The sequence below is a fragment of the Tiliqua scincoides genome, chromosome 5, assembly GCF_035046505.1.
Source record: "Tiliqua scincoides isolate rTilSci1 chromosome 5, rTilSci1.hap2, whole genome shotgun sequence".
Taxonomy (NCBI): domain Eukaryota; kingdom Metazoa; phylum Chordata; class Lepidosauria; order Squamata; family Scincidae; genus Tiliqua; species Tiliqua scincoides.
This window is the reverse complement of record NC_089825.1, coordinates 120697830-120710759: the sequence shown is the minus strand read 5'-3', so window position 1 is coordinate 120710759 and position 12930 is coordinate 120697830. Positions and strand designations below refer to the sequence as shown.

The 12930-nt window shown below is 44.9% G+C and overlaps 1 protein-coding gene across 1 annotated transcript in view; it reads left to right on the top strand.

The window, feature by feature from the left end:
• The window catches only part of TNNT1 (troponin T1, slow skeletal type), a 504690-nt gene that overhangs the window by 373295 nt on the left and 118465 nt on the right, over window positions 1–12930 (top strand). The gene's annotated exons all lie outside the window — the stretch shown is intronic.

The following is a 12930-nucleotide window of genomic DNA, read 5'->3' as shown; positions in this document are numbered from 1 at the left end:
AGAAATTTAGTAGGAACTGGAAGAAAGTTTCACTCACAGGTTGGAAGGAATGGCATGTGGGGAGTGTGAGCAGCAAGCGTAGTGACGAAGAGATGTGTTTCAAAAGCTTCTAAAGGCCCGATGGACTCCAAGTGCTTTATTATGATGTTTTTCTACTGATTAATGATTTTTTATTGACTTTAATGATCACGATATCTGGAATGTTTATGTGGGATATTTATATTTTACTTCTGTGCGATACGTCATAGTTTACAGATTCTGAGAAAATGAACTTTAGTACAGAAGTAAAAACCATTTTAAAATCATAAGAGTTCTGGAAACAGATTTAAAAACTGGATGGGTAAAAATACTTGCTGGTGAAAAGTGGAACTACTTTTGGAATTTTTCTTTTCTTTCGAGGGACTTCACTCATACTCTTATGTAAGCTCTTAAAACTGGGAGAATATATACGTGAAGAAGATTTTACAGAATTTCATTCCTGAGGATCAAGCTGGTTTTCTACCTAAAAGATATATGAGACCAAAAGTTAGAGTTGTATTAGATCTAATAGAACATTTCGATAAATTTACAGATAGACAATTGGCATCGATCTTTTTGGACGCACAGAAGGTTTTCAGCAACCTGACTCAGAGTTTTTTATTTGAAATTTTGAATAATATGAACTTTAGGGATAACTTTTTGAAATGGATAAAATCAATCTATACTTCGTGACGGGGTTGGGCCCGCCCACCTACCGCAACCCCTGACTTACTGCTCCGGATGGGCGAAAGGGGGGAGGGGGTGCAGCAGGTTGGCCCAGGGAGTGACTTGGCAAGCTCCCAGACAGGGCTGGGGCCCCGGGAAGAGACTGGCAGCAGACACAGGGCCTCTAACATAACATAAGAACATAAGAACAGCCCCACTGGATCAGGCCATAGGCCCATCTAGTCCAGCTTCCTGTATCGCACAGCGGCCCACCAAATGCCCCAGGGAGCACACCAGATAACAAGAGACCTGCAAGGCCTCCTGGGAATTGTAGTTAAGAACATAAGAACAGCCCCACTGGATCAGGCCATAGGCCCATCTAGTCCAGCTTCCTGTATCGCACAGCGGCCCACCAAATGCCCCAGGGAGCACACCAGATAACAAGAGACCTCATCCTGGTGCTCTCCCCTACATCTGGCATTCTGACTTAACCCATTCCTAAAATCAGGAGGTTGCGCATACACATCATGGCTTGTACCCCATAATGGATTTTTCCTCCAGAAACTCGTCCAATCCCCTTTTAAAGGCGTCTAGGCCTAGAGTTACAAGGGAATGGGAGGATGGGCTGAAGGCCCCACACCCTCTTGAGCCTGCCAGGGAGGAAGGGATGGAGCAGGGTGGGGCAGCCAGGCTTCCTCAAAAGGGCCTGTGGTGACAAGGGGGAAGAGAGGTGCGCTGGCTGAAGGGAGACACCACCTGAAAGCTGGAAGCTCTACTCCAACACTGAGGACCAGGGTGATGTGAACCCCTGCCCCCAGTGGCAATCTGAGGTCCTACTCTGCTTGACCAGCCCCAGGAGGGGAACCTCAAGGGCAACCTCTCCCTGAACTCCCTCCCTTTCTTTACTTTACTAATCTTTCTATTCCTTGCTATACTACGCCGATATAAAGCAAAATTATTTCATATGCCAGCATACAGGATCCCAAAATCTCTCTTCTCAAGATGAACCAAGGACATTAGTAACTCTGTCATCCAGGTCATGTTTCCAAAAAATTTTGGTTAAGCCTCAGACTCTTGTTTGTTACATGATCTCTCCTCCCAACAGGCCACAGTCACACATCCTGGAAGGAAAGTGATAATCTCACTTTGTGCTCCTAGAGCAAGGTTCTCCAAACTTTTTGGCCAGAGGGCCACATCAAATATCTGGCGTGGTGTGGAGAACTCCCAAGCCCTACAGGGGTTCACCGCCAGCCAGGATGCTCGCCTGCCACAGACCAGATCAAGAAACTTTGCAGTTGGCGCGTGCGGTGGTAAATGGAGAGTTACCTAAGACTTCTGAGATACAAAAAAGAACAAGGATGTCCACTATCAACATTCTTATTACTATTGGTATTGGCAGTGTTAAACAGAGATATTAGACAAGATGAAAGAATGCAAGGGGTGAAGATCAAAAATGAAGTTTTCAAATTGAGAACTTTTGCAGACGATATGGTAACTTCATCAGAAAATCGCCTGAGAGATATTGAACTATTGATGATTAAATTGAAAGAGTTTGGAGCTTTAGCAGGTTTCAAAATTAACAAACAGAAAACAAAAACCTGAACAAAAAAATATGAGTACACAACATCAGCTATTCAGTTTATGAATAATGGCCCAATCCTATCCAATTTTCCAGTGCCAGCACAGCCGTGCCAGTGGGGCATGCACTGCATCCCGTGGTGGGGAGGTAGTCACAGAGGCCTCCTCAAACATTTGTTCCCTTATGTCAGGGCTGCATTACAGCTGCACCAGTGTGGAAAAGTTGGATAGGACTGGGTCCTAGGACAGGTTTTAAGGTGGAAAAGAAGGTTAAGTATTTGGGTATTAATTTGACAAGTAATAATTTTGTGTTATTTCAAAAATAATTATGTTAAGGTATGGAATGAAATTAAAGACTTTATAAGATGGCAAAGGCTAAAGTTGTCTTTGATGGGAAGAATTTCTGTAATCAAGATGTATGTCTTTCCGAAAATGTTGTTTTCATTTCAGACAATACCAGTTGTATTATCTGATACCCTGTTTAAGCAACTGTAGAGAGATATTTCAAAATACATATGGCAAGGGGAAACCCTGTTTAAGCAACTGTAGAGAGATATTTCAAAATACATATGACAAGAGTCAATTTAATATTTTGCAAGGTGCAAAGGAGAGAGGAGGATCAGGCCTACCAGACCTGAAGACTTATTATGCAGCATGTGTCTTTATTTGCTTAAAAGAATGGTTGTTGCTACGAAATAAGAGACTGTTGGATCTAGAACTTTCGGATATAAGGTTTGGATGGCATGGATTTTTATGGTATGATAAACTAAAAGCAAATCAAAAATGTAAAAATCACTATGTTAGATATGCTTTGTTGAAAGTATGGAGTAAATATAAAAATAGATTCTATACAAAAATACCATGGATCTCTCCACAAGAAGCTTTTTTTGGGTTGTCACATAGGTTCTACAGAAACTTGGTTGTCATATAGAAATTTAATAATTTTTACACAAAATTTTTACACATTTTTCACTGTCTTCTCTGTCTAGGGTCAGCCAAGACAAGAACCCTAGCTGGCCTACATCTGGGCTTGGCATACAGCCACTGACTGGACATCCAAGCCCACCTGATCAGATCAGAGGACAGGTAGGGATGCCCACGTGATCATAAACCATCCAGTCAGATGGACCAATGTTGCCTAGTCTTTGGGGACTGATGGGCAAGTTCAGCTTTAACGCTGTGCGGGATTGGATGGAAAAGAGACACAAAACAACCAACAAGGGATTATGAGCCAAGGCCTTTACTCATACTTGCAAGTATGGGGTACCCTGACCCAACATGTCAGAACGTAGCATCAGAAAACAGAACGTTCAGATTTTTATAAGTGTCTTGTGCTTTGCACAGCTTTGCACTCATTGCTTAACTTTTCATCTTAGCAAGCACTTTCTTTATTTTCAGCATAAGCAGACAGCAAACAGCCAGCATTTAGCTAAGGTAGTTTCTCGGTGTTGAGAAAAAACACACTAGCTTCCTATTTTTAGTGGACCTGCTGAAGCTATAACTAACCTGGGGTCCGATTCTGGGGTCTGGTTCTGGGGTAGGCCCACCCGGCAACACCAATGGCATCATCAGCTCTAGGTTTCATTAAGTCAAACACAAGAATGCTTGGGTGTGTTCCTGCTTGACTCCCTGAAATGAAGCATCTGCTTATGTCCAAGCGCTCACCTGCCTTCTGGGGATCAGAGATGTGAGATGAACCCTTCAAGTTGACCTTGAAGTCTCAGATAGCAGAATCAGTTAGCAGTGTACAGACATTATTTTGCTTCTAATAATAATAATAATAATAACTTTATTTTTACCCCACCTTTCTCCCCGAAGGGACTCAAGGCGGCTTACAACATATTAAAAACATAATTTAAAAACAAATAAAAACATATTAACACATCATAAAAAACAGCAGCCAGAATAAAAACTAGGTAAAAAGAGCATAGAGCAGCAGCAAGTCATAAAAGAATCAGGCCTGTAAAAATATTAAAAGATGTTAAAAAGGCCGAGATCTCAGAAGGCTTGTTTAAACAGAAGGGTCTTCAGGCCTCGCTGAAAGGTCTCAAGAGAGGGAGCCATTCTTAAGTCAAGGGGAAGGGAATTCCATAGCGTTGGTGCCACTACTGAGAAGGCCCTATTTCTTGCAGCCGCCCCACATACCTCCTTAGGTGGCGGCACTTGTAAAAAGCCCTTCTCTGATGACCTAAGAGGATGAGCCGGATTGTACGGGAGTAGGCGATCTCTAAGATACCCTGGTCCAGAGCAGTATAGGGCTCTATGTCTGTCTGTAGTTGCTGCTTCTGCTTGTTGCTAAGATTCATGCCTGTGCTAACACAAGCTATTTACCACTCCCATTTGTTTTATTCATTCCTCCTTTCATTGTCAAATCGCACCCCACCTCATCCCTTTTTGTTGTTTTAATAAACTCTTTTTCTGTTTTAACTTGCTACCTGTCTGTGATTTTTTGAACTCAGTCAGAGCCTTGCTCATCCTTATGGACCCCGAGCTATAAGTTACATAGTTAGAGTTGTTGGGAGGTTTCTACATAACTGAGAGGGGGCCACCTTTCAAGGACTCTCTCTTTGCCTGGCTTTGTACTTATTTGTACTAGTGGTAGCGGTTGAGGACTGGAATTCCTATTTCCATCTGTAGTGGAAATCCCTGATTCCCCCCCCCCCTTTTGCCAATTTTCCCTTGTTTTGGAACCTTCTTGTCCTGCCCCTGAGACTTCTTTGAGGCCTCCGCCTCCTAAAAAGATATTTGGGCCATCCTTAAAATCCATGCTGCATCCAAAGGTGTGTGAGGGGAACCAGAAGGCCAACCAGAGGTAAGTAAAAAACCTTTTCACTTACCGTTGGTTACGCCTTCTGTGGGTCTTCTTGGACACATGCCAGCTACTTTTCTTCTTGTTTTCTTCTAATTTTCTTCTTGTTAGGCAGTCCCTTTCCTGTTTTGCTTCCCCCATCTATGGCTGCAATCCTAACCACACTTCCCTAAGAACAAAATAGGACTTACTTCTGGTTAGGATTGTGCCCGATGTTAAAGCCAGAATTTAAACTGCTGCTTAAGTTGTCTTTTCTGTATCGCAGTTGTGGGGCAGGGCAGGGGGTAAGATCAAGATTGGAACCATGGCAAGCAGTGGGGGGAGCATGGTGTTAACTCTTAAAAGCAGTTCCAGGCTTTAACACTTTGATTTCAATTGCTGCCAAAGGAAGCTTTTCCTCCCAGATCAAATAGCTACCAGGAGGAGAGTTTCAATTTGAACTCCTGGGGATGACGACGAAGGGTTAAAACCAGGGCTTTTTTCTAATAGAACACATCGGAACGGCGTTCCGGCACCTTTTTTAGGCAGCCCCCCCCCCCCGCCTAGCGTGACCTTAGGCAGCCACCGCGGCTGCCTGGAAGGGAGACTCTGGAGCAGCAGGCAGGCAGACAGGAGGAGGAGGAGGAAGAAGGGGGCTGCCCCCCCAAGCGCCAGCAGCTGCCGCCGCCTGGAACAGAGGCTCCAGAGCAGCTTGTGGGGTGGGGGGTGAGCGGAAGGCAGCCAGGCAGGGAGGGAGAGAGGAGGAGGAAGGGGGCTGCTTCCCCAAGTGCCAGCAGCCTCTGCTGCTGCCTGGAAGGGAGACTGGAGCAGCTTGTGGGGAGGGGGGGCAAGCAGCAGGCAGGCTCCAGAGTGGCTTGCCAGCAGGCAAGCAAGAGGATGGGAGAGTGGCAGAGGCAGGGGGCTGCTGACCCAAAGTGCCGGGACCCTTCTGAGAGAAGAAGGCTCCGAAGCGGTTTGAGGGGGCAAGGGAGGGGGGAGAAGCGGGAAAAGCAGGAGAGCCGCCACCTCCGCCCCAACCGCCTGGAGCTGCCTGGCTCGGAGCTCGGATGAGTTTGGGGTTTGCCTCACTCATTGCTTCCCACCCCGCTCAGTAGCTGCTCTTTTGGGGGAGGGTGAGAATGTAGAAAGGGATGAGTTGGGCTATAATCCTATCCACACTTTCCTGGGAGTAAGCCCCATTGACTAGAATGGATGTACTTCTGAGTAGACATGTCTAGGACTGGGTTCAAAGAGAGACTGCCACGCTCAAAGGCTACAATCCTATCCACACTTTCCTGGGAGTAAGCCCCACTGACTATAAGGGGACTTACTTCTAAGTAGAAATGCCTAGGCTTGGGCTCTCAGGCTAAAATCCTAGCCACACTTTCCTGCGAGTAAGCCCCATTGACTATAAGGGGACTTATTTCTGAGTAGACATGCTTAGGATTTTGCTTTTGATCCATTATGGCAGCCACTTCCTGCTTGATTACATCACTTCTAGTACTGGCATAACAAAGATGTCACTTCCTGCTTGATGATTTCACTTCCGGCCATGACATCACTTCCAGGTCAATGACATCACTTCCAGTGGGTTCTGGACAGATTGTCATTTTAAAAAGTGGGTCCCATGCTGAAAAACCTGAGAACCACTGATTTAAAAATAAATAAATAAATAAATAAATAAATAAATAAAAGATGAACAAGTTGTGAGTTCCTGCACCTTTTTTTTCCTTTTTTTTTTTTTTTTTTTACAAAAAAAGCACTGGTCAGAGCCTTAATCCATCTATATCACACACTGTCTGCACTCACTGGCACCTCTCCAGACAAGGGCCCTTTTCAGCCCAGCTGCTTAAGCTCTTTTTTATAAATCTGGCTTGTCTTCATGTTCTCTGCCACTGACTGGCTGGTCAATCATGGCCTGGTCGGAAGAAGCTGAAGAAGGTGGTAGAGTAAGGCAAGCATCAGAGGCGTAGCTAAGACATCTGACACCAGTGGGGAGGGGGGCAAACATTTTTAACATCATCCATATCCCCACAACACCTCCCAAATTTTTTAACACCCCCCCAAATGACATCATGAGGGGGTGTCTTAGAGACCTCCAAAAAGCACTTCTGGTTTTCCCCCAAATCTGGAAGTACCTTTCAGAGACTAAGGGCGCAATCCTAACCCCTTATGTCAGTTCTTTCCAGCACTGGCATAGCGGTGCCAATGGGACATGTGCAGCTTCCTGCAGTTGGGTGGTACTCAGAGGGGCCTCCTCAAAGTAAGGGAATGTTTGTTCCCTTACCTCGGAGCTGCATTGCCCTTAGGTCAGTGCTGGAAAGCAATGACATAAAGGGCTAGGATTGCACCTTAAGACACTCTTTCAAGGCATGGCACCTGGAAAAAGATACTGCCTGCCCCCCTTAGCTATGCCACTGGCAAGCGTCCAGCCATCTGACTGAGACGGTGGCTCAGTTCTGTCCATCATCTGTCACATGCCCAGTGTTGCTGGAGGGGAGGAAGAGCGGAGTCTCTACTTTTGCTCCCCTTTCTGGGGTGTTTCTTCCCCACCTGATGGAAGAATGGAGTGGAGGAGGAATATACCTGGCTCAGGAGCCGGCTCAGGTTCTTCAGTCACTGCAAACAACACATGTCAGGGGGGGGCAGGGAAGGAAACAGAGACGGAGCAGGGTGGGGGAAGATGGAATCAAAAGACAGAGGGAGGTTGTGGGACAGAAAACAACCCAGGAGAGAAAGGAAAAGGCAGTTAGATCAATCAATCTGGAGGAGGAGGAGGAGGAGGAAGGGGCAGCGTCATTAACATTATGGATCGTTAGCCAAGGGAAGTAAACCCACCTCCATCAGCAGGGGGCACAACCCTACCCATCCACACCAGGGGCAGCCACTGCCCCTACACTAAAAGGAGCATGAATGGCATGGTTGGAGTTTATTCTAGAAACGCCACATAGGAGAATCAGGGACGTCTGTATAGCAGCACGGAAGGGTCAAATCCTGCCCCTCAACCACAGAACAGGCACTCCCTTGTGGCTACATATAGCTGCAGAAAATGCTAGTGGCAGGCAAGCTGTCCTTTGGTCCTTATCCTCAGAGATTATTTAGGAAAGAGGTATGCTGAAGTCCTCGCATTTTGCAGAGAGAGGTGGAGATTTAGAGCTGTGCCAGATTTTCACCCTTGAAAATATTTGAAGCAAAATGATGCAATATCATTGTATCAGGAGGAATGATACCATACTCTGAAATTCTCTAAACAATGTCCTTTTTTCCTTTGGGGGGGACGGGACTTTTGTTCATAACCTTTGTTCTCTCTTTGCTTTCTTCTTTGGTGACATTTTTTTGCCTAGGTTTTCCTCTTTTTCTGCTGATCCCAACCAATCAGGAATCATTATGAAAATGTGATGACATCATAGCACCATGTAACAAATCAGACTTTGCTATGTGGTGAGGTCCCTTCAGGCAAGCAAAGCCCTTACAGTACCCTCACTCTGAGTGGAGGGGGAAAGTGGAATGTGTTGGCCTGGTTTCCTGTTCCTTAATCCATTCAGCCTGAGTCCAGTAGAATGGCTTAATTTGCTCTCAGTGACATTGACATGAAGCGGTATCTGATTGGCTATGTGGTACTATGACATCATAATTCCTTCTCTACTTCCTCTCACAAGCATTTTCATGCTCCTTCATGATCTCCATGATCCCTTGCACTGTGACTCAGCTCTGTTGTGAAACAATATCTGATTAACTAACCCAAGTGCATTTCTTTTTTGGTATGCATTGGAACCTATGTACAAAATGTCACAGGAGGAATGCTGGTTACAACCAGATGGCAAAAACGACCATCATCAAGCATTGGAGTTTGGTTAAGCAACAAAAACAAAACAAAACAAAAATGAATAACTAGGAAGGTGTGGTGATAAGAAAAAGCGTTTCAAGCATCTGAATGACAGGTCACAGACGAGAAAGACTTTTTAAACAACATGGGAGCCAGTTATGACATAGTGGAAATCGGACTTTTGTGTGACATGTTAACATTCAAAAAACATGCCCTGAGAGTTTGATAAAATGGAAAAATAAATCCACGAAGACAAAAGAGGTTTAACCCCTTGATCTGGCCTGAGTTGTAGATCAAGAGGAAGAAATACTGTGAGTGCGAGCAGGGGACTCAAAAAGAGATGGGTACAGAATCCAGGCACCTTATGACCCATCCAGTTGACCCCTCCCTGAGACAAGAAACTTTGTTCCCACTCCTGCAAGGCTTACCCACTATGCCCCACTCCCTTTGGAGAATCCCAGAAGCCACAGGTCCAAATGTTCTCCTGGTTCTCCACCAATTAAATCACCTCTAAACTCTGCTTGGTTCTGGCTGCAGTTCTGTTTGTCATCATGGGTCTAAAAATGGGGGTCCTTATCAGAAGGGGGGGGGAATAGATAGGGGTGATGTCACCTCACCTTCTTCTTCAGCTGGTTCCTCTTCTTCAAAAGACAGAGAGAAGGAAAGAGAGATACCAAGACAGAGAATGAGACAGAGAGAGGTTCTTAGTTTGGAAATGAAGTCAACGAATACTGGATATTGGAGGCCAATCACAGCAACTCAAGGGAAAGCTTGTGTGAGTTTGAGAATGTGCTCAATGGTGACCTGGCCTTGAACGGAACATTGATCTACAGGTCTTTTAAAAAAGCATGAAAACACCAAACCAAAACAAAGGAGAGTTCAAGAAGGGGGGAAAAAAAGAACTTAATTCTTGTAGCTCTGGAAAAAAAAAAACCCTGGAAATCTTAAAGGGCAGAAAGCAATAATCAATCAGCAAAAAGGGCCCTCCAAGACATTCCCTTTAAATGCCAATCGATATGATCATACGTGTACAGACAAAAAATTGCAAACATTAAAGGGGAGTTAGACTAGGGTTAGGTTTACTTCTGGTCAAAGGAAACTGGCATATTTGTGATACAGGCATTTATTACTCTAAATTAGAATCCTAATTGGGATCTTTAAGAAAGCAAGCAGGAAAAAATAAGCATCAATAGCAAATTCCAGCCTATGGAAGATATATCTTGGCAATTAAAAAGAAGTTAACTGAAAAAGCGCATGTAATTGATAACAAATAACAATGGATGATTTAGAAACCCCTTACCTTCCTGCTGCTCCCTGGCGTGTGGAAGGAAACAGGAAGTCGGCAGGGGAAAAAAACAGAGAGGGTGAGAGACAGAAATTGCTATACATTTGCACATCTATTCTTCGGTGCCAACCTGAACATGTGGGCGCACTATCTACAGTATATAGTTAAACCATTTTGAAATCTGTGTAAAACCAGTGTAATAGCTGTGGCTTATTCTCCCAAATTATGGGAACTTTACCCTTATGAAAGTGCTAAGAATTTTTTGGTAGAAGTTCTTGATTCCTTCACTGAAGTTACTGGGGTTGGACAGTGGCCTCATTAGTGTCACCCAGTGTAGTGTCATCCAAGAGGAGAATAGTGACAGCAGGAAAAGTTTCTGGAGCCCAGGTCTACCAGGTTTCCCAATGTCGAGCCCAGGTCTACCCACTGGGTAGATCTAGCCTCCTGGTCAGTGTTGGTCTTTTTGTCAGCTGACAGCTGAGGAGGCTCCAGAGACCAGGTCTACTGGGGTTCCCTGAAACAGAGCCCAGGTCTCCCTGCCCAGTAGACCTGGCCTCCTGGTCAAGAAATTTCCGATTCCCTGATTTTGGTATCACCTAATATCGTGTGTACCACCCCCCACTCTCCCCCTAGTGATACTACTGGCAACACCAAATCCCCACATTTTAAAATGTAGATTCTTTATTCTACTTTGAGGAACTCAACTATATTTTAAGTCTTGTTGACAACTGAGGTGGCAATGTTAATTTGTCAAATAAAATAATTTATTCAATGGGAGAGCACATGATTTGCCTCCAGAAAGTCCCGTGTTCAATCCCCAGTGTTTCCTGGTAAGGCTGGGGAAATTCCCAGTTTGAAATTCTACTAACTTCTGCCCATCAAACAAGATGATAATGACGCAATTGGACTGACAGTCAAACTCACTAGACAAGAGCTTTGTAAGCTCACATGCATGTGCACTTTCAGCCCAATCCTATCCAACTTTCCAACTCTCATATGCCAGTGCCAATGGGGCATGCACAGCATCTTGAGTGGGAGGGCTGTCACGGAGGTCTCCTTGGGACTGCATTGTGGCTGCATTGGCATTGGAAAATTAGATAGCATTGACCCTTTCATCTAAAGCACCTAAATCCATCAGTATCCCTTGCTGAGAACGCCATCGATAAATCACTTGCATTTGAGTTTGCTTGCATTCCACTGCCTCCCCCATACGCACACATTTCTTATGGCATGTTTATGATGGTGACTTTGTGATCCAATATGGATGTTACTTACTCCTCATACTCAACTTCCTTGTCAGACATGGCGGCGGATATGGGGTTTCACCTGAAAGAAAGGAATAGACAAGTTATGCTTTACAGATGGAGTGGTGACAGATCTCTACTGACAGCCAGTTATGAAATATGGTTGTCTTTAATTCGATCTACTTCAATTGTTCCAGGTTGTGTTTTCTTTCATACTGGGTTATCTTCAGGCATAACACATCAGAACAAACGTTAAATAGGCGGTGATGAGACACGTAACTTGTAGGCCAACATCTCTTATTCCAGACCTCTCCCCCCAGTCAATTCTCTTGAAAGCCCACCCTAAGCCCATGTGGAATCCCTTCTCCTTTTATGGTGTGAACTGCAGGCAAGGGGCAGCCCATGGGCAGACAAACAAAGACTGGGATCAACGGCAGCAGGCTGGGTATGTTGGAGCAAGGTGGGGGGGTGATTGTTCCCTGTCTCCCATCACAATCTATTTTTAACCTTGTCCCTGAAGAACTCAGGATGGAAGGGAATCCAAACTACTTCCTACATTGGAAGCTGTGTGGCTTTCACCTGGGCATTGTGGAATGAGTACATTCCCCTCTAGAAGTGTCAGGGCAGCTGGATGGTCTGAGATAGGAAATTTGGGAATAAGGTACTCAGCTTTTCCATTACTAAAGAGGCATCTACTATATTACATGAATCTTAAATTAGCTTGTGCTCACATAGATACATATTTTAATGCAAACCTTAGACTGGCTTGAATAGATAGTATATCCACATTGCCTTCCACCCTGTCCTACAATATTTGTGTATGGCATAAATCTCAGGAGAGAGGCACAGAAAGCATACTGACCAATTGTCTGAATTTATTAGGGCTCATTAGTGGCAGGGCTACTTGGGCACACCCGCTCTCGATGCTTAAACAGGCTGCCAGTGTGGCTTAACAGTCACAGCCTTCCTCCAAGGAACCCTGGGAATCATCATTTTGTGAGCGCACTGAATGTCCTCAGCAGAGAGTTCTTTCTTGAGAAGCACAATAAGGGTGTGTGCTGGCAAAACAGTTCATTTCATTTTTTCTGTTCACTGCATTTTAATCCCAACCCTTTCTGCAAGGAGTTCAGGGTGGAAACAAACACTGCATCTGGACAGAGTTTTTCCATGTGACTTGGAATTCTGGGTGACCAAATCACTTTACAAATCAGAAGGAGACATTACAATGCTCACCCCTGCACAGTGGCATCACTGGGGGGGTGCAGGGTGTATGGGACATGCCGGGTGACGCGCATGGGGAGACCACTACTGGCCAAAATTTTTAAAATCTTGGTATTTTCAAATAATACCATCATGTTATATCCCAATCGATGCATAATTTCAGGCAGAATGCAATGAAACAAACCCCATTAAACCCCATTTCTATTCTTTCAAAAGATATAGCCAAAAATCCAGTGGAGGTGGGGCAATGGTACATCACCATGCCCACCAACTGGGGGTATTGCCCCGCTCACTGCATGGGAGG